Source organism: Danio rerio, chromosome 3, assembly GCF_052040795.2.
Source record: "Danio rerio strain M-AB ecotype USA chromosome 3, GRCz13ab, whole genome shotgun sequence".
In the NCBI taxonomy this organism is placed as follows: domain Eukaryota; kingdom Metazoa; phylum Chordata; class Actinopteri; order Cypriniformes; family Danionidae; genus Danio; species Danio rerio.
Genome location: NC_141023.1, coordinates 29,175,660 through 29,196,413, shown reverse-complemented (window position 1 = coordinate 29,196,413; position 20,754 = coordinate 29,175,660). Strand labels below are relative to the sequence as shown.

Sequence of the window (20,754 nt, the reverse complement as noted above, 5' to 3'; positions counted from 1 at the left end):
ATCTATCTATCTATCTATCTATCTATCTATCTATCTATCTATCTATCTATCTATCTATCTATCTATCTATCTATCTATCTATCTATCTATCTATCTATTATCTATCTATCTATCTATCTATCTATCTATCTATCTATCTATCTATCTATCTATCTATCTATCTATCTATCTATCTATATGTCTGTCTATCTGTCTGTCTGTCTGTATATATATGCACAATGGACAGCTACATGTGTGGACATACAGAGATGTTATGTCTTCTTGGACAATAGTGCTAAGTAAATTAAGCATGAATACAAACACAACACTGGACATACAGTAAGAGCTTTTTAAAAAAACTATGTATAACTCACATATACAATAAGATACTTAACTAAGACAGGCTATACAAGTACATTTACATTAAACTGAACAATATTGTGCTGGATATTGTGGAAGAGAGGTATTAAAGGTGAATATTGTGCAAAAGAGGTATTTAAGGTTAATATTGTGGAAAATAGTTATTCAAGGTTGAAGCAAGCAGTACAAGATAGTACATTTATAGCAAACATCGAGTTCATTATTGAGTCCTTGAAAGATAAAGTTTAAATAAAGAGAAGAATGTTTATACAGTTTTACTACAGGTGGTTTGTTAAGCCCACTCACCTGTATGAAGCACAATTTGAGGTGCACAAGATTTCCAAGAGACATAGCGTGATTAAGAAAGTGTCTATAGTGCAAATGTGCAACCTGGTTAAAGAGTGTTACAGCAAAGGGTCTAAACACAGGAACATGTGATATTTCAGTTTTTCTTTTTCAATAAATCTGCAAAAATTTCGACAATTGCCCCTAAAGCAATTCAGGGAGATATTTTATATTTTAAAAATACTAGCACTTCTTACATGCAAAATGAGAGAATAATTGTTATTAAATGAGCAGATTTACAGTCAAGTGAAATGTCCTGTCTCACAGGACTACAGTGCTACAGTATGTATTAATAGAGAAATACAAAAATAGAACATAGTGGAGAGCTTAGGAATATAAATATTTGAAACCTACAACCATCTGGGAACTAGCTGACTATACTATACTGCTACTAAATGGTTATACATGAGATTTACATAAATACTGTATGTATTTTGACATGGCGTGATATTTAAGAGCAGGCAGTCTGAAGTGCAAGACGATTAGTGCATTCCAAAGCACTGTCTTTCTTGCTGAGTCTTTGTATGTGTTTGTAAAAGTGTCTGGTGCATGTGCTGCAAAAAGAGTGTGATACCATGCACCTGTGTGTATCAAACATAATAGCTTTTAAAAAAGCATCAAAAAAGCTTGTATTTCACTCGAAATACATAGTTATATTAATATCAATGCTAGTTTTAAATGTTATATTATAACACGTGATGCACGTGATTTCTTGCTTTAAAGATCTTATGAAGTGCTTTTAAATGTGCATTTTTTAATTGATGTTTGATGTAATCGCCACTGAAAAATTAAAAGAGGGTTTGACATAGAGTAGCTCCTTCCCTTAAAAGAAAACAACCAATAGCGTTTTGTTGTTATCACAGCTCTGCCAATGAGAATGCTTGAGTTCAAGCGTATAAAATGAAAAGCAATTAAGAAGCATTTTGAAGGGGGTGGGGCATTTTAGATAGGAGACAGTATTTAAATGGTCAATTTGAGGAGTAACTGAAGTATAAGATGACGTAAAATAATTGTTGATCTATTTAGGTGGAAGTGACAAACAAAGCTTTAGATGTTTATAACAGTTTTATATCTTCTAAATGCAAAATTCGTCACGGTTTTGGAGCACATAGATATCCTAAAAATGACCAAACTGAAACTAACATCTAAAAAACATACTTTTAATTTCACTGGACCTTTAAAAATAAATAAACTTGGGGTATATTTTAAGAGTATACCCCCTTCTCTAACTACACCACTTATCTCTGTCCATCCTCCACAGAGCCAGAGCCTCACCAACAGCACATACAGTATGCTCATTATGTGAGTACCCATGGCACGAAATAAGATCATGAATAAATGAATATGACATTATGCACGGTAATGTTTGGGGACATCTTAATGGACTGTCAGAGTGTTGTCCTGTATGAAACATTACGCTTGAGGCCTGTAATACATCAGGACTGGAGCAAACACTAAGCAGCATGTGCTACGATATGATCTCCTCCAAGGTGAGACTCGCCCATAGGATAGGAAAAAGATCTCATTAATTTCTCAATTGACAGCGATAAGATTAAATGGCAATAAGAGAAAATGGAGAGCAAATGGAGTCTTCCGCTCCTTAAATTGCTCTCTTGAGGACAAGACTTGAAGTAATCTCGCACGTGTCTCCTCTAGAGCGTCAGAAGACATTTCAATGTCACACGCCGTGCTGAGAATCTCGTATATTATGCATATATTTTAAAAATTCAATATGTAAATATATTAAAATGAAGCAATTAAAAAAATTAAGATGTCAATCCTTGTATAGAAATGAACATGGCCAGACAGACAGACAGACAGACAGATAAACTATCAAGTCAAAGAAACTGGAGATTGCCATTTCATAAGACGTTAGTATTAGGTTAGGTTTAGGTTGCAAGCCCCTAAGGACAGAGTTATTTTAACGTCCAATAACGAGCTGAAATGACGTTGATATTTTGTTCATTTTAGGTTGTGTTGGAAAGTGACCAAAATCCAACATCGTGCCAACATCTTAAACCAACACTATAATGATGTCAATTACTGACATGTATTTGTCAGGTTTGACAACCAAAATCCAACGTCTGATAGACATCATAGTTACTCTGCAGCGCGAGTTTTCTCCACCATGTTTATCATGGATTAGCTGTGATATCTGTGCATTATACACTGTAACCGTGGCCGACTATCCGTATCCGCTTCATTCATTGGTGAATAACGCCAGAGCCACGCTACTGCTAGAGCCAACTGCAGCCCTTTCTGTTGAGTGCAGGAACACAAAGACCAATCAAACAGGTGTTTAAGAACTTGCTCTACAACGCTCAAAAAGCAAGCAAGATAATACATTTAGTTAAAAATACAGTTATTTATTTGCTATAAATGCTCATGTTGTTTTGTCCATGTCCTTGAGATTTGTTTAGTATGTTCAAAAAGAATGTTTTATTTGAGCAGGTAAAATCACTGCGTGTATTAACCTCCTGAGACCCCACCTATTAACTTGTGTCCTCTGTAGTGGACATTGTGTTTTCATGAATTTTCTTTGAATATTTTGAGCTACTCTTTCTAGTGATATGTCATTTGATTGGCTGGCATGCTAGGAACTAGTTCGTACACTGCATCCAAAAGGGCCAGCATACAAACAAGCACATTTTATAGGAAAGAGAGAGGTATGTAAAATTTAGCTTTTTCAATTTTTTTTTCTTTTACTACTATTATTATTACATATATGTTTGTTTCTTAAAGTGTCAGGAACAATACATTTAGCTTTCAAAGTTGTTAACAAAGCTGTTTGTTGGTTAAAAATATCACACTATTTTAAAAGTCCACTATAGTGGACACCAGGACCATCTCAATGTAATAAATGACTGCATGTTGTAAGGGGCAGAACTGAAGCAGAGAGGATTCTTTATAGGATAAGTTGAGGGAGACTCTGATTTAGAGTCTGACAATCAGACAATTAGAGAATTAGAGACGATTAGAGAATGACAGTCAGTTTTAAATCGCTTTTATGTTAAATTTGTTTTAGAATAACATCACTTTTTTTTTTTTTGAGTTCGGCTCTCTTCCAGACTAAACTGTTTCAGGAATTTCAATGCAAAAGGTAAAAAGGCTTTTGTTTAGCTTTTGTGACATTAATATTGGATTAATATCCCTTTACAGCCATATCCTGTACAGTTTTGTTGTCTGAGTTTGGCAGTCGTTTTAAACTAAAATGGTCCTGTGGTCCACTACAGTGGACATGCTGTAAAATTAAAAATAAAAACAAAATGTAAAACTCTAAATTGTAGAATTTTTTTTAACCCAAAGGATGTAGGAAATCACTCAAAAAATAATAATTTCTCATTAGGTTAAGGGACAAAATTGTATAACAAATAATATGTAAATGTAGTTATAAAATATACATTTAATTATAAGAATTATTGTGCTGTGAAGTAAAATCTAAAATTGTGTATGGAAAGTATTGTCAATGCACTGGGAATGTCATGAAATCAATATGAAAAATGTAATTATCTACATGTAAAGGTTTAAAGCTTTTATATATCTCTATAAAAGATTTTATACATCATTTATTTTTTAAAATACTGTAGTTATTTTCTACATTTTTCATGACAACTGAAAACTTTATTGTAAAAAATGTTTTTAAATAAACAGTATACTAGTGTAGCTTACTTTGTGATTATGTTTGGTCTTTCCTTGGTGCTGTTAAAACCACCACATCAAACCAGCAGCTTTTTAATGATATTATAGTGAATCGAATTTTAAATCTCAAACCACAATTTTGATCAGATAAATGGCAATTACATTTTTTCCTCAAAATCATGCAGCCCTATTGGAACGTAACCAAAATGCAATGCTGACGTCAACCTGATTTTCATTTACAAACAAAAAGCTACGTCTCATGACGTTGGGGTACAACGTCAATCTGACACCATGCTGACATTCTGTGCCTGTTGGGTTTACTGTTTGCAGATGCCAAACATGAACATGTGCCTGGATATTAATCAAATATTAGTCAACAAAAAAATGATTATGATATTGTTATTATTGATAAAAATGCATTGTAATTTGTTATATATATACATTGTAAAAGTTATTGATGTCCATATTAGGAAATAAATATCATGAAATTCAAGGCTTTTCTTTAGTATATCTTGCTTTGTGTTCAGCTCAACGTTTTTCAGTATATTTTCAGTATATCTTGCTTTGTGTTCAGCTCAAACTAATTTGAAACAATTGGAGAATGAGCAAATGATTACAGAATTTTCATTTTTGAGTGAACTACCCCTTACATATAAGTGTGGCTACAAATATAATTCAAACAAACAGTTGTTTAAAAAATTTAATAATATTAATTCACAATATTACAGTTTTCTCTGTGTTTACTGATAATATGAGTGAGCACAAGAAACTTCTTTCAAAAACACAAAAACAATCTTACCAACCGCAAACACTTGAAAAAAAGTGTATTTATTGGCTGTTTACATATGTCTAAACTCGATTCAACTTTTGTTGTTTCAACTATAAGCTGTCTACATTGAGCACAACAAAGAAAGTTCCATATTTATTTGTCCATTATGTTAGAATCAGGCCGAGCTAATTTGGTAAAAGGCTTCAGTTTACTGTCTGAGATTTGTTGCGCATTGCATACAAATGATTATAGTTTGTTCTTACTTTTGTCACTTTAGTTGTGCTGCTTTTATCTGGAGCAGACACTTGAGAATGTTTGCATGGACACCGATAATCCAATTTTCATACGATTAAAACAATACTCTGATTAAGAGTCGACCATCTAAACAGCAATTTTTGATTAGTTTAATCTAATTAAGGTCATAATTGAACTAAACAGAAATTGAATTAAGACATGGGGAGTATGCCAATTTTAGTCACATTATTAAAGTGCAGTATAAACATGTAAACAACATCAAGTAGGACTTTTCACTGCATTTTGCAACAGGATAGTCTATACACACAACTGTTTGACACTATTCTCTGCACTATTCTCTGACTCTATCCAGTCAGTAAAGGACCACAAACACACACACAGTGCATAATGCAACGTTTTTTTTTTTCTTCTTATTTGGCATGCGGTATTAAATTCAATGAAAACAACACTCTTCCAGCAGTTCATACTCGCATTCAGTGTTTCAGTTTGTCACAGCGGCATGAATGAAATGTTCCTGAATGAAAGTGAAAGTGCCAAACTACAGTTAAAGTCGAAACTCTGGAGTAAATGTGAATAGCTCAGTGACTTTAATCAAATAATGTGCTATAACATATAGAACAGAATCATGAAAGGAACATTTAAAAAACAACTCTTGTAAACACCTTTATGACATTATTGTCTTAATCATATTAAGGCAAATAATTTGATTACTGATGTCCATGTACTGTAAATGTATTCAGTGTTACTCTCTTTTAGTACTACATATACCTGTTGTATACTATAAACTCTCATTCTAAACACAGCATATATATATATATATATATAAAAATGCATCTAAGGCAAAGCCAATTCTAGAAAAAACACAGCAAAATTTCCAGAGCCTTAAATGGGCATCATTTCAGTTTTCTTCCTGTTTTTCTTTCCCACTTTCTTTAAAAAGTTCTGGCCTAATTTCAGCACACTTTATAAAAGACAAATTGAAATTCTAGCGTGTTCTGTGAGTCGATGGTATGTGGGTGTAGGTTGGGGTATCTGATCGCATCCCCTCACTTTAGTGATGCATGGTGTTTGGGTTCCTCTCTGACACAAAGCTAATGCGCTGTAATGGATTGCAAATGAACTGTGCCAAGGACACCACCAATTCATCACACCTGAGAGGCCTGCAGATTCCACCGCTGCTATCGGGGGAGAAACAGCAAAACGCTTTGACTTAAAATGAATGGAGCAGATATAGAGTTAATCAGCATTTATGGTGGGATTTCCTCTCGCTGCGTTAAATCTGCAAAATGGCCGCCAGAGAAGGGAGTGAGGGGGGTAAATGAAGGATCCCTTTTAAACGTTATCGCAAAATTGGCCTAATGTCGACTAAACAGTCTACAACAGTGGAAATGAGATCAATTCTTTGTAATTGGCCTTGCGTAGTGTAATCACAGACTTTTTTTTACTACACGGAAGAGTACATAGAGTTTGTTTCTGATGAAAATTCCACATGTATATGTTTTATGCCATGTTTAATATCCTTACTGCATCTTTACTGAACATATTGAACAAATGTAATCATTATTTTCAATTAACTTTGTGCTGCAGACAGAATCTCTTAAAGGCATAGATCACCCCAGATCTGAAAATCTAAAGTAGAGCATTCATGAAGAATTTTGACTGAACTGTGGTTCTTAATTATTCTAATAATTCAAGTCGAGGGTTACCTTTATTTTGATTGTCCAAAAACATTAATAAGCTAAACAATATTGATACCCAAAGCAAATGATAGGTTCCTAAGTGAAACGGTTTTTATTTTTTTTTCACCAGAAGTTCTTCAGTATATTGGGTATAATTTTTAGAAACAGTTTCTCTATTTCAGGAAACATGTAGAAAGCAATATAAATAATAAAACAGCTTATACTAACACTGTTTCTTTTAGGGGTGTCAAAATTAATTATTTTATTCCAGCATGTCTGCAGAGCAAGTTTTCTCCACCGTGTCGCCGTCTATAATGTGTCACCACCGTGTCACTGTTTGTTGAACAGACCCAGAGCAGACCGTTAGAGCTAATAGCAGCCTTTTCTGTTGAGCGCATGATCAATCATAGGCGTTTAAGAACTCACTCAACAATGCTCAAAAAGCGACCAAGATAATATTTACATTTGTTTATTTGCTATAAATGCTCATGCTGTTCTTTGCATGTACTTGGGTTTTGTTTAATACATTCAAAATAATATCAAAGGACAAAAATGTATTAGAAATAATATATAAATATATTTATAAATTCAATATTTTAATACAAGAATTATTGTGTTGCTAAGTAAAATATCAAATTGTTTATGGAAAGCATCGCCAATGCACTGCGATATCGAATCGAACCAAATCGTTGGCAGGATAATTGTAACTAAACCGAACTGTCAGACCAGTGTACGTTAACACCCCTAGCATCTTAGGCAGTTTGCAGGAAAGGAGATTAAAAGCCACTATGTGGTTGGCTAAGACGTGTTTGACACGACTAAGTTAGCATTACAGATTTTTTAATGGTAAGCAGTGGAGACATTTTAATCTCCCTCATATTTAGAAAACGTCTGGTATACTTCAAACTTCCATCGATGCACAGCTCCACAAGTCCCAAACCAAGTAAAACAGTGGCCACAGTTGCGAGGAACAAAATTCACCAATTGGCAAAAGTGAAGGAAAAAACCTTGAGAGAAACTAGCTCAGTTGAGCATGAACATTTTTCCTCTGGTCAAACTTTCTGTGGGGAGCTGCAGTCTAGGTGCTGGAGGGTGGCAAGTACAAGAGAGCGGAAATATTTGAAATGTCTCAAAATTGAAATTCACAAGGAGCTATCCACAAATGATTGCCAAAGTGGGAAGCAGGAGTGGCGCGTGCATGCGTAAGTTTACTTTCACCAGCATTGTTTTAGCTTTACATAGAGAATAACAAGTTTGTGCATGCAAAATTCGGCAAATGTTTTTTTTTTATGTGTCTCCCCATGCCACCCCTAGCAAGATGCCATTCTGGGTGATTGTCCCTATTGCTCCTGGGTAAATCTGGCAAAGTTGAAACCCGGCATTTTAAAGCATTTATTATAGTATAGGGTAGTAAAGTGTATTGTATTGTGTAGGTACTATAGTTATGCATAGTATAGTATAGTATAGTATAGTATAGTATAGTATAGTATAGTATAGTATAGCCTATCCACAAGTCTATTATATTCTTAGTTAGCTTAATCTGATCACCACTGACTTTAAATGTTAAAAAAACTGCCACATCAAACTTCTACTTTAGTTTCTTGCAAAAGATTTATCTACATATATTTGTTTTTAATATGTTGATTAATAGTATCTACCTCAAAATCCTTTTAATCGCAATCCATTTGAACCATTATATACCGCTGATCATCTTCTTTTAGCTTAACCTACATCTGTTTATCTCCTACATTCATTCAGCTATTATCAGTGAATATACACTGATCCATGAGTCTGTCCCACACGCATAAACACACAGATTCAGGAAGTGCCCTTTATTGATCAGTTTCGTGGGTCAAAGTGCATAAAAACACACTGCACATCAGGACCAAAACAAAACAGTTTCCCTCTAATTCCCCCCAATAATTTGCTCTGAAGCTGACTGAAGGAAGTCTAAATGGCACTCGTCCCCATTACAGTTACATTTTGAGCCTTTCTAATTTCCCCACACCATATACAGTCATCATTTCACCATCTGTTACTGTTTGCAATGAGAGAGTCAAAGCAAAATGAATGCAGAACAGCTCCTAAGTGCAGATGTGCATCCTCAGTAAAGGGTCAGCTGAGTGGGGAGACAAGCTCCAGAATAGCCTAAGAACTCCTACATGCGCACCTGCAAACATTCAGGTAGGAGAAAGAGAGGAAAGCAAGCGATGGCGGGAGAGAGAAGGCGAGAAATGAGATATGGAACAGACTGTTCTGTTGCACTCTGATCACCGCAGTCACATTCAACCTGCTTTCAGAGCTGAATCCGAATGAGGATGATTCAAGTGGTATTCCACTCGGGCCGTCTCCCAATCCAATATTAATAATGCCCCTGAGACCCTCATTATGTTCCCTCCTGTCTGAGCCACACAGGAGAGTTTTGTCCTCTGATTCTGGCAGAGGTTGTCTGGATGTGGCAAGAGAAAAGAAGGAGAGAGAGATTCGTGGTTTGGACTGCGTGCCCTGCATTTGAGAAGTTCAAATGAGTCCTGTCTTGCCAGTACATTAGCTCTAAATAAGATCATTATTCTTCTAAACAAATGGCTTCTGTCATTATTTAAATGGACAGTGCACCTAAAAAAATATCATTTACTCAGCTTCGTGTCTTTCAAAACTTCTGTAAGCTTTTTTTTATATCAACATAAAAATGTAATGAAAGTGTCATATGGACTTTTTATTGGAAATCATACACTCGCCGGCCACTTTATTAGGTACACCATACTAGTACCGGGTTGGACCCCCTTTTGCCTTCGGAATGCCTTAATCTTTCATGGCATAGATTCAACAAGGTACTAGACATATTTCTTAGATTTCGGTCCATATTGACATGATAGCATCATGCAGTTGCTGCAGATTTGTCAGCTGCACATCCATGATGTGAATGTTCTGTTCCACCACATCCTAGAGTCGCTCTATGAGATTGGGACCTGGTGACTGTGGAGGCCATTTGAGTACAGTGAACTCATTGTCATGTTCCAGAAACCAGTCTGAGATGATTCGCACTTTATGCCATAACGCGTTATCCTGCTTGAAGTAACCATCATAAGATGGATACACTGTGGTCATAAAGGGATGGACATGGTGAGCAACAAAACTCAGGTAGGCTGTGGCGTGGACATGATACTCAGTTGGCACTAATGGATATTTTCTCTTTTTCTGACCATTTTCTGTAATCCCTAGAGATGGCTGTGCGTGAAAATCCCAGAAGATCAGCAGTTTCTGAAATACTCAGACCAGCCCGTCTGGCACCAACAATCACCTTTCTTTCCCATTCTGATGCTCGGTTTGAACTGCAGCAGATCGTCTTGACCATGTCTACATGCCTAAATGCTTTGAGTTGCTGCCATGTGATTGGCTAAAATTTGCGTTAACGAGCAGTTTGACAGGTGTTTGGCAGCACAAGAACAAATCGATATCATAACTTTGAACCATGCCTTAGGAATCTATAAAATGTCATTTTTATAAGTTTGAGGCTCAGTCTGATTGTATTTTTTAAAATCAAAAACACGTTATTGTAACTCATAGTTTTTTGTAAAAAATTTCAATGATGGCTTAAAACCCAGAAAATCAAGGTGAATTTTTACACAGCAGTGTACTAAAAATGAAAAATACAGCATTTTTTTTAAAATGATGGCGTACAAAGAGCTGTCAAAACAATCCACATTCACACAGATTCAAAATGCGTTGTGTTATGCCTGCCAGGTCAGTCACTATTTCACTTTGCAGCCTGCCATAGTCCTGTAGTCTAGCGTTGTATTTTGGCTGTTAAGTACATGTACGTGTTAAGAAAAACTCTCTTTGTGTAAGCTCAAACAGTACAGACTTTTGTTCATTTTTTAATTTGCTCACAAATCACAATAGGATAATTGATAGCAGTATTGTAATTAACAAGAAGACTGGAATTTTTGTCTTCAAAAAAAGATGACTGGCCATTTTAAGAGTGAATGATTTTTGACAAAATGAAGAGTTTGCGTGCAAAAACTTCTAAATGCCATCTGAAATGTTCTTCTAAAATGAGCATTTTTATCAGGCTCATGTGTTTAGGTTCAGTAATTCCACTTTTATGGCCAAGAACAACTTTTTATGGTCTTTAAAGTGAAATAACTCAACATAAAAAAAGGAGACTGAGAATAATGCACATTTTCTATGGACATTTCAGATGGCACTTAAAGGTTTTTGCATCTGAACTCTTCAAATATAGATTTATATATAAAAAATAATAATAAATATGGCCCTAAAACCACAAGTTGGTGGTGGCAAGTATCTGTTGTAATAAGCAATTCACTGCCACCTTTAGTTTCAATGATTCATTCAACACAGTTGATTCATTTTAATGTAAAGCAAGTGACTGGCTTTACGAAAGGATCATTTAATTATTGACTCAAATGATTTTCTCAGAAGACTAAGATTCAGGAAAGACCACAGTGTTGCTTAGAGACACAAATGTTCTGCTCTGGTTTATTTGAAACAATTTTAAAATTGAAACAGAGCAAATAGATGCAAGTTAATAGAAATTATTATTATTTTTCTGTTGTATAACTGTTCTTTTTATTTGAAAATGGCTCTTTCTCATATGATACTCATCTATATTTAAATGTAAATATAAAAACAATAACTGATATAAGGCTTTTCTTCCCTACATGCCTTGAATAATCTCATTCTTGCTGATTTTTAATAGGCTTTCCCCACAGTGAACGCTTGTGGACTCCGAAGACATGCATCATGCCTGCACTTTGGTAAAACAGCAATTACTATATAGCAGGCATTATTATTGCAGATATACTGCACACTCCAAGCTCCTTTACTATTTGTTCATCCCATGTAGGCTGTCTCAATTCTGTAATGATTACATTTTAATTTTCAGAATGATGTTTTATTTAGTTATTATTTTATATTATTGCTCTAATAATACCTCTGGCCAGATATTGTTTGTGGTCGATCATACGGTGGCCGAGAGAGCTTTACGTGCAGCAATTAAAGAAAACACACAAAAAATAATGATAATAAAATAAAACACCAGCAAATTGAGAAAAATCTTTATCCATTTGACAGCACACAGGCTGCAAATCCTCACAATGCAAACATATTAATAAATGCGCTGCTTTTTTCACAACTCATTTCTAATAACTGATTTATTTTATCTTTGCCATGATGACAGTAAATAATATTTTACTAGATGTTTTTAAAGACACTTCTATCCAGTTTAAAGTGACATTTAAAGGCTTAACTAGGTTAATTAGGTTCATCAGGTTCATCAGGTTAGGGTAATTAGGCAAGTTATTGTATAATGTAGATTTGTTCTGTAGACTATCGAAAAAAATATAGCTTTAAGGAGCTGATAAATCTGACCTTAAAATGTTTTTTAAAAATGAAAAACTGCTTTTATTCTGGTCAAAATTAAACAAATAAGACTTTTTCCCGAAAAAAAAAAAAATATTATCAGACATACTCATCATTTACTCAAACATCATTTTCGGAAATATTTAAGAAAGAATATAAAAAAATTTAAGGGGGGCGAATAATTCTGACTTCAACTGTATACGCAGATTACATAGCTAAATTTGTGTATTTATAATATACACTATGATAATGCAATAATGAAAATAATCATATGCTTCTGATTATATGGAAAATATGTCCTTTTCACCAAGAAGGTCCATACTGACTCCATAGGCTGCTCTGAAGTCTATCTTCTCTGACTCTACTGCTCTTCTGGGCCTACTGTCTCTCCCTCCCCGTCTCTCCTTTTCTATCTTTTCTTTGTTTTACATTTAAGCTGGGTACAATTGATATTACATTTTATCATTTCATGTTTTTTTTCATTTTATACAGTTATTTTGTGACTAGGGCGATGCAGTGGCGCAGTAGGTAGTGCTGTCGCCTCACAGCAAGAAGGTCGCTGGTTCGAACCTCGGCTCAGTTGACGTTTCTGTGTGGAGTTTGCATGTTCTCCCTGCGTTCGCGTGGGTTTCCCCCACAGTCCAAAGACAAGTGGTACAGGTGAATTGGAAAAAAAAAACATTTTTTACAATAATACATGTTTGAAATAGTTTCAAATCTAAATTTTGATGTACACTCGAAGATTTTTGTTTTGCTGCTTGTTCAAAAATACTTATTTAAAATTAGCTGAAACAACAACACAATTCTTGAGTTTTTTTAGGCTGCTTAATTATTTAGTTTAATCCCCATAATTTTGTCAAAACTTAGTTCTTTCCTGTTGTCCTAACACAAATTGATTGTGTGAAACCCAGCTTTTTTTTTACAGTGTAAGACTTTTTTCACCTGCTACTGTTTAAACACATTTGAGTTTCTTTCTTTTTTTGATAAACAACAAAAGAAGATATTGTAAAGAATTTTGGAAACCATTAGCCATTGACTTCCAAAAGTTTTTTTTCCCCGATTATGGATAAAAACAGTTGCTGGTTTTCAACAAAAACAAAAAAGGATCTCATAAAGGATTTGTATCACATGAGGTTGAGTAAATGCTTAGTAAATTTTTAATTTTGTCGACAAATTACTCTTTAAATGTCGGTGCTGTACAGCTACACTTAAAACTTAAAATATCCAACTCAAAACAATGGGAAAAACAGTTCTTATATGTTAACCTGACAGACTGTTGGCAGTCTATACACTGGCATCCAGTGTGTTTTTCCCTACTGTTCATCACATCACTTGTTTATAAGTGGATCAAAGTATTGAAGTGTTACACACACAGACAGAGAAAGAGAGAGAAAAACCAGAGTGGGCATGCCAAAAAAAAAAGTGATATCTTTTTTATATGTGTACAGCTGAACTGAGGGGATTATTGTGAAGCATGTCGCCTATGTGAGCAAACTAAAGCATGCAGTAGTGCTGTAATACAGCGTAATGCCACTCTGGACCTGGGTCATTAGCTGGGCAGATACATGCCAGGCTGGTAATCCTTATCAGATCAATTCATGAGAGTAATCCCTCTCTACATCAGTGCCAGGACCACACGGCTTGTCTGTCTATATCACGCATACATTTAAAAACAAAAGCACAGCAATTTAAAGCAAAAAGTCTAACACATGACTCGGAATTTCTGTTACACAGTCTTTCCAAGAAGTAATTCACACCGGTTCAGTCGACCTGGATGATCGCCGGGTACGAGACCTCACACACACTTGCTTACAAAGAGCAGATTTGCGAGCAGGAACCAGCAAGAGGTGAGAAAAACGAGTATTTTTCACCCCTCCTGCTGAGATGGCGCAGGCTATCTCCACAAACACACACACACACACACTCCGGCCACATACGAATAGGAAAAAAAACATGTGCAGGAAGTCCATTCATTAAAAAAGCCTCCCCTGCGGTGCCGAAAAATATTCTCAAAGCGTTCAGTGCTAGGATCTGTCTTCTTAAGAAAGTTGCTGTCACAGAGATTGGGAATGATAAGTGTTGGCTGCGCGAGGAATATAACTGTGGCTCCTTTGTCACTGTACTTTGCTGTGCTGTTCCTGCGCTGTACCCTCACATCCATTGTTAGCGTAATGAAGATTAATAACAAAGATTACCTGTAGTTCTGCTGAAGTACACTTGAGTCTCTGCGGTAATGGTGGCCCGCCCCAATTCAGGCTTGTGTTGCATCAAGGAGGTGTTTGCTCGAGTGTGCACGCGTGTGTTTGCAGAGTTGCAGTGTCATGCTGATTCACATTTGCTTCCACTCAGGACACTTTCTAATTTGCAGTGGTGCTGTAATGGCTCCGCGGGTGTCCAGAGTAAGACCTTAACAAGCTGTCATTTTTCAGTGAGAGGTGAGATAACAGAAAGTGGATTGCGCTTGGCTTTTGTCTCGTAAAGAATTGTTTTTAAAAACAAAACTTCACGCTAATTATATGGTTAGGCGCTTCTGGCTTTGAGACTGAGGATTAGGGGAATGAAACAAAGTTATGAATATGGGGCGGCCATTAAAAGTATTTGGACATTTGAGTATTGTTTAAAAGTTTATTAATGTCTTTACATAATGATGATGTCAAAACAAATGGTGTATTTTAGTGGTAGGCGTTAACGCGGGACACTTATCGGGAGATATATAAAAATAATGCCGATTATATATTCTCAAAGTTGGATCTATTCTCTGCAAGCTATGATGACTTTCACCTTGATGTTTTTGCATGAATATATACCTGACCGAATTGCAGTGTAGGTGGTGTCAAGGAGTCTTCGAACCTGTGTGTATTCTTGCTATGACATTACCACATCAAACGTGACGTGCTAACATGCACGCAGTCCACTAGAGTGAATCTAATTAATGTTAGCTACACATCTATTAGGCACCTGTAGAGTTTATGGTTCAAGTAAAACATATACAAATAAATTGGACCAGGTGCTTTTGAAAATGAATAATGGTGAATAAAAGTCAAACCGGTGAGCCGTCTGACAAAAAAAAGTGCCCTTCTGAATCAATAAAACTCAATTTCTCTTAGGCACTACTGACTAAGCTTACATGGACATCTGTAATCTAGTTGTTTGCCTTAATAGACAATATAATTAAGGTGTTTACGTAAAGTGCTTTCATTTAAGAGTTTCCTGTAATTTTGGGGGACTTTACCTGCAGTTCAGCAGTTTCACATTTACTCATGAACGTTTAATGTAAGCCCCTGTGACAAACTGGTGTATTAGATGTAAATAAGGAGTAATGACTGGTGAGTGTGTTATGGAATTTAATAACGCACTGCGAATGGAGAGAAAAAACATCCGCATTTCGTTTGTGTGTGTGTGTGTGTGTGTGTGTGGTCCTTTACAGACCGCCGCGTGTGGGATCTTGTCAAGAAATATGGCAAAAAGTCCTACATGACGGTAATGGTTTGATTGCAGTGTTTACTTTGATAATACCACTAATAAATGCATCCTCCACATCTTAATTTAATTTCTGTGTAGTTCAGTTATGACTTTAGTCAGCTTATGACTTTAGTCAGTTATGACTTTATGTAAGCCTACAGTTCAAAATTCATGATTAACTGAATAAACAGTTACTAAGCACAAGTAGGTCTTATTGAACAGCATTTATTTTCATCACCTATTATCATAGTAGAACAGTTTCCCAAGTAGTTTGTGATGAAACAGGAGATAAGCCCCTGGTCTAATGCGCCATCTGGCTTGAGAAACATGTTCTCAAAGACTTACTTTTTAGTCATTATTCGGATAACACACTTATTCTGAATGCCTTTGGCAGAATTCAAATGAGCCATTTTAATCTAGATTAAATGCTTAACGTTTATCAAACAATTTCAGTTTTGACGTGACATCATTAAATTGTATTAGTGCAAAAAAGAGCATCACATTTCTGAACGGTCTTTAATTATTTTGCGCAATATAACATTATTGGTAAGTCATGGATAATAAAAACATGTCCCTAACATAAATTGTACGAACAATCACTATCCAGTTCAATTCACTATGTGCTTAGTGAAAAAAAGATAATGAAAAGACTCACTCAGTCTAATCTTCAAGAAGAGCCCACAGTTAGGTTTTCTGTCATGTTTTCTGGCTACAGTTCACATAAGAGAAATGACAGGTGTAATTTGACAACTGCATTTTCTTTTTTCTTTACATACTGTATAATCTTTTCTAATTTATGACAACCATAATGCTCTTAAAGTATGTGTTTGCTGTTTATTTTTACTAAGTGCATCTTGGTTTTTATGTAATGATGTCTGTGCATTGCGAAGAGTGTCTTAAATGTTTAAGCACTTTTTCTGAAACCATTGTAATTTCATTAGGAGCAAATCAGATCTGCTGACACCAGAAACAAATGCAAATGAAAAGCACTCTGAAATATATAAGAATAAAGAGTGAATGGATACATGACCCAGTTACAAAAATAGCTTCAAGGTTTCAAAAACGAAAGCTTGACTTAAGTAGATCTCGGCCAATAAATGATTTTTGCAGCTTTGCTTAAAGCACAATGGCATAAACCATAACTGACTCTGGCATTAAAAAAGAAATTATTGATACAGGTCAAATAGATTTACGATACTATTTGGAAATCTGCATTCAGTTAGATTTAAAAAAATAAATATATAAACTTTTCTGTTGAGCAAGAATGCAGAAAACTCAAAACATAAAATTTTTCCTTTTTAAATTTTCTATTCGTCAAAGAATTGTGAAAAATGGCTCTCACAAATCAAAAGGTTTTCAACACTGATAACACAAAGTCATATTTCCAACCCAGGTTCATTCTGAAAACAAATCACTACATATGTTTCTGGAGAGTGCCAAATACGTCCCAGGAACTATGCTTTTTTGCAGTTTTTATTTTGGCGAATCCATCCAAAGACCGTTGTGTACACTTTTTGAGATCTCAAATTTCTCTCGCGAGTGACTTTTGCACCTGCTCTTCTCATGTAAATTCACCAGAGGCCGCTGTTGACTGACTGACTGACCGATCGACTCACCCACCATCCTCCTTCCCTTAACCCAACCGATAGTGTTTTCAAAAGCAGTGATTGACTGACCGACCCACCCACTTCTCTAAACTCAACCGACAGTTTTAAAGTTACTTTCCTTTGAGTACATTTTTAGTGCTGTATTGGTTCTTTTTACTCCACTACTTTGCTTCAACCTGCAATTACTACTTTATATATTTTTTTTTCTATAGGGATTAGAAAAATCAGTCCTGTGATTCCTGTCCAATCAAATCGAACATAAAAGGTCAATTGCCTCATAATGATAATGAAAATTGGGTCAGTATGAGCCTATGTTGGATATGTCTTAAGAACCAAATCAGCATGATTTCTGAAGTATCATAAAATTATATAAATTAATTTAACAAAAGAAATATAGTATGTAACACATCTTTTGAAAATATATTATAAAATTTTTACCAAACCTATACTTCTTATTGCTAGCATAAGCCAGTCCACATTTTCAACGTTGCCCTAATCAAACACACCTGGATCAACTCATTAGAAGAGACTCCAAAACCTAAAACCAATGGATCAGATAAGGTAGACATCCAAAATATCTGGCTCCAGGAACAGGATTGGTACACACTAATATAATGTAAGTCAACAGGCTACTAGTACTTTCAGAGTAAAAACAACAACAACAACAACAACATACAAAAAAAACACACAAAGGCAAAACCAAAATTCAAATTCAGGGTTTCAACAGGTTTTATCAAGTCAAATGTAAGACTTTTTAAGACCTATTTTAGACCTATCTAAGACCATTTTAAGACCATTTGAAGGCCATAATGAAGGAAATTTCAGACTCGCACAAGGCTAAACACTATAAAGATTTTTAATGGCCAAGTTAAAACCTTAAAAAAAAACATTAAAAACAAATGTTATTGTGTGGAAGATAATTAAACCAAATTAGTAAGTGAATAGAGTTAATAAGTAAACGTTTCTTAAAAGTTTTATTGAATTACATTGTTAGTGATTAGATGGGTGTTGACCCAATTTGGTATAACTTTACATGGACATAGGGAAATTAAGACCTTTTTAAAATTATTTAAGACCTAAAACACAATATTTCAGTAAATTAAAGACTTTTTAAGGCCTAAAATTTACTTTTTAAAAAGTAAGACATTTTAAGACTTTTTAAGACCCTGCAGATACCCTGAAATTTCATCACTCAGAATTGCTTGTCCATTTGGAATAATAGAAGGAATTGAAACCATCGTCCTTGCTGATTCAAATAATGCAGTGTTTCCCAACCCTGTTCCTGAAGGCACACCAACAGTACACATTTTCAACCTCTCCCTAATCAAACACAACCAAATCAACTCATCAGAACATAAGAAGAGACTTCAAAACCTGAAATAAATGGATCAGATAAGGGAGACATCCAAAATATGTACTGCTGGTGTGCCTCCAGCAACAGGGTTGGGAAACACTGGCATCAGCAAAGCAATTATACCCTTAAAATGCTAATGTTTTCCAAATACTGACAAGCCAATAATCTAATAAACATGTTTCCTTTGAGCCAAGCCGCACAAGATATGCAAGTCTTTATGTAGGTGTGATTTTCTGGATTGCTCTATAGTGTACTTCATACGTGGGCGGATGCAAGGGTAGATGCTAAATATCTGAAGCACTGCAAATATTGCTGAGGACAGTCCAGTTGAGGGTGTTTCCCCTCTCTCATCAGTTTGGAGCACTCCAGGGACAAATTACACTAACACACTTGCCCACCTGCATGCTGTAAATCTATCCCACCCCAGCAAATCATCTTCTGCACTGACCACTGAGATTTACATCCTGGCCTGCCTACACACGGTCTATGAAGACGAGCTCTGAGAGGCGGCACCTGGCTGATGGATACAACTGTGTAGGTTGAGGGATAAGTGTTATTTACTGTTGCAGCTAATTGCTTTTGTCATAGTCTGAATGTGAGGTCTGCGTGAGCCTCAACTAAGAATGGAAGAAATTCAGATCGTTTGCGTTTAAGCATCGCAATCCTCTTTTAAATTAAGTGCCCCCATTGTGCTTTTTTAATAGTTACCCGTTTTGTTTCAGAGGTCTTCTATTTAATAGGTTTGCATTCATCAAAGGTCAAAAATACTTTCATTTTATCAGTTTATACTGGAGATGTGTGTCTTTTATCAGTGTCTGGAATGGTTTGTTAAAGGATTCCTTCTCTCAAACAGATGACTCAGTCTGTTGCTTATGGTGCTTATATCAGAAACCAAATGGTGGTTATCATATCTGATTATATTTCTAATTATTTGCAGCACACATTAATATGGACTGTAAGAATGGTGTTGACATATCAACCTTTAGAATTAAACACAGTGACTTTGATTTCACGTTTCGGATTTGATGTGCTCCCAACATTTCAACAACACAAAACAATCTCTTTCAGGACTCGAATACAGGATTCAGGATTTTTGCAGGTTTCACCAAGTTAAATTTAAGACTTTTTTAGTCATTTTTAAGACCATTATGAATGAAGTTTTATACATATACAGGGCTGAATGCTTAGGATTTTTGGTCACAGTTTATTTTGATGGTCCGTTTGTTGAATGTAGGTTACAGTGCATCTACATGCCAACTAATTCTCATTAGATTATAAGTAGACTGTTAGGTTGGGGTTAGGGTTAGTGTAAGTTGACATGTAGTTGCAAAGTTTCTTATAGCCAGTTAAATGTCTGTTGAAGGAGCAGTATCATCAGATATTAAGCAGACAGTCTTCTAATACTCAAATGGACCATCAAAATAAAGTGTTACTGTTAACTTTTAAGCAAACGTTAGGGTAGAATAATTAATTGAATGCTGTTTGTAAATAAAAAGTTAAGTTTAATTGAGATTGGGACTATTGGTGATTGTAGGATGTTAAAGGCCTGATTGGGTAGCTATACATCAGGGGTCACCAATCTCGTTCCTGGGGGTCCGGTGTTCCTGCAGGGTTTTGCTCCAACTTGCCTCAACACACCTGCCTGGGTGTTTCAAGTATACCTAGTAAGACCTTGATTAGCTTGTTCAGGTGTGTTTAATTAGGTTTGGAGCTAACATCTGCAGGACACCGGACCTCCAGGAACAAGTTTGGTGATCCCTGCTATACATGAACAAAGAAAACTGGACTTGTTAAAAAGATTTAAGACCCACAACACAATATTTCAGAACATTTAAGACATTTTAAGGCCTAAAATCTATCTTTTGAGAACAATAATAATAGTTTAATAATGAACATTCTAAGTCATGTCAGTATCCTCAGCAG

At 35.4% G+C, this 20,754-nt stretch overlaps 1 protein-coding gene and 1 long non-coding RNA gene across 7 annotated transcripts in view; one reads left to right on the top strand and one right to left on the bottom strand.

Moving 5' to 3' along the window:
* The window catches only part of LOC141381214 (uncharacterized), a 161,717-nt gene that overhangs the window by 123,749 nt on the left and 17,214 nt on the right, over positions 1 to 20,754 (top strand). The window lies entirely within an intron of this gene.
* The window catches only part of cacng2a (calcium voltage-gated channel auxiliary subunit gamma 2a), a 131,394-nt gene that overhangs the window by 105,398 nt on the left and 5,242 nt on the right, over positions 1 to 20,754 (bottom strand).